Raw genomic sequence first — 2,500 nt, forward strand, 5'->3', positions numbered from 1 at the left:
TTCTCCAAACATCAGGAAAACATATTCATTTAATTTCATATGAAACACACTCAATAAAAAAGTATATTTCCTCGCTCTCCTTTGACATTGATTTGGATATAATTTTGTGATATTTGTTCAAATCTACTGAAATATGAATATTTTTTTTTAAGAAACCAAGAAACCACATTATCAAGGTGTTATCATTATTGATATTATTGTTACCGGACAAGCTTTTTTATTCATCAGCCTTCAATCACTTTCTAAGCTCTCCTCGTTCCCTGTTTGGGAATTCTTTCGTTCGATTTTTCTGTTTTAAAGAAGGCATAAGTCGATAATCTTTATTGGGTATCATAAGGCCTTTTGCTCTTTTCATGTATTTTGCTTAACATGGCTTTTATATTTAATGATGACACTGTTTCCAGAAGAATTTGATGAAATTTCTTCAGTAAAAAGACATTTCTCAAGCAGTGATTTGATATATGATTGTTATTTTTTTTTTCTTTTAAGTGAATTTTTAATCCATTAATGCCTTGGTTTATTTTAGCCATTTCTACAGCAAACATAATAGCCATGTTTATGTCCATAGAAAGTCATTCTATCTTTTTTAATTGTTATTCTCTTTTATTACCATTACGAATATTATGATATTTTTAACACATTTTGCATTTAATTAAAAGAAGATTGACTATTTTTCAACTCTCTTGGTTATCATATAGTGTCTTTTTTAGAAAGTTACTTTTATATTCTAAACAAGGAATATTTCTTTATTTCAGATAGGGGACAGATGACCATACATTAACTGCTATGGTAGTCCAAGGATTTCCATCTTCTCCCATCTAAAATCCTTTTATTACAACAGAGCTGTAGCCCTTACAGCTCTATGGTGTAAACATATTTTTCCTTCCTTTCTGGACGTTAAAGATTTACGCCTTTTGCTGAAAATGTGCAAAATCGGAAAGGCAAATTTATGCAGTTTGAGTGTGCTAAAGTCAGCACTATGGCTGGCATAAAAAAAAAGAAAAAAAAATGTGAAGAATCATTTTCATTTTTCTTTCTAAGAAAACGACGACTCCCTTTTGGTGAATAACAAAAAGAAGGAATCATAGTATTCTATTTATGGTTTTCATTTACCATTTCTATATTTACTATTCGATATTGCAAGATAAATCCTGTCATATTTGTTGATATTAGCACAAATATCGAAATCCTTTGTGAAAAAAGTAAACCATCTTACAAGTAACATCCAGAAATAAACATCAGCAATAACTTAATGTCACTATCACTGTGTGAACTATAGTCACTCTGTTACCCTGTGGTTGCAAAAAAACTAGCTTTCCCTGTCAGAGATGTCTCGAGAAGAACGATACATAATATCTGAGAACTGTTTTGGAAACATTTCTCCAATATACATTAAGGCCTCCAGATTTCCATCATTTATATCCAGCTGTGCATCATGCGATCTCTTCCAAATCGCAACTTGATAACTCAAACGTCTGATATGTTATTCCAAAGCTTTTTTACATGGTGCCAGTGTGGCCATTCCCTATGTATGTTGCATGAACTGTATGATTAACATGTCTCACAGTTCACTCATCTCCAATGAGTGTAAATCTTCAACACTCCCTGTTTGTGGTCTTCCATCAGTTGTCTTAGAATGTGGCGAGTGTATCCCAGCTTCGCAAGAATTGGTAAAAATCTGGGCCTTTGTATATGGTTTTTAAGGGGTCTCACGTTTCCCGAACTTCTGAAAACACTGGTTGAGTCATAAACTGTGTATGCGTGAAGTGCCATGAGAGCAATGCTCTTTGATGTATTGCTTCAGAGCTCAACTAATAATGATGAGTCTTTTCTTATTTCCACTTCCTGTGTCAAACAGAATGGTGACTTTGTCCAGAGATGGTGTATAATGAAGCAAAATGAGATACGCATTTAGTGTAAAGACTTTGGATTCTGAGGTACTTTCAAAATTTGTTACAGTTGTTCTGGCAGTAGAAGATTTTTTTGGAATCTGTATTATGTTGAGACGACTTCAATGCTGGTAAATCATTTGGCTTAGGTTAACAGACCATCAGCAGAAGTGAAGAAGTGACATGACCCATCTCAGACAACAGTAACTTCTCTATTATGTAGTTTGCTGGCATAAACATTCATACGCCACAGTCATTTTCTCTTCTTGTCTATATTAAACGATTTTAGTCTAATTGTAACTATAATAAAAATTTCAATTGTTTTGTTAGGATTTTAAATGAAGTATCATTTGATATACCATGTTGAAATCCTTTATAGTAATAAAAACCTCCTAAAATAAACTCAGATCTCTAGAATTTAGGTTCATAAGTGTATAAAAAATCTCGTGAATAGGCAGCTTCCAAGGAAATCTCGAGGCAGTGGGTATTAATTAGGGTAATTTCTACCTGATTATTTGAATTATACAAAAACATAATTTTCCATCTCTCACCCTGGACAGGTAGCGTGGTTTATCTGCACCACGCTTCTGCACAAAGCTCTTTTTTTTCCC

The sequence above is a fragment of the Palaemon carinicauda genome, chromosome 5, assembly GCF_036898095.1.
Source record: "Palaemon carinicauda isolate YSFRI2023 chromosome 5, ASM3689809v2, whole genome shotgun sequence".
In the NCBI taxonomy this organism is placed as follows: Eukaryota; Metazoa; Arthropoda; class Malacostraca; order Decapoda; family Palaemonidae; genus Palaemon; species Palaemon carinicauda.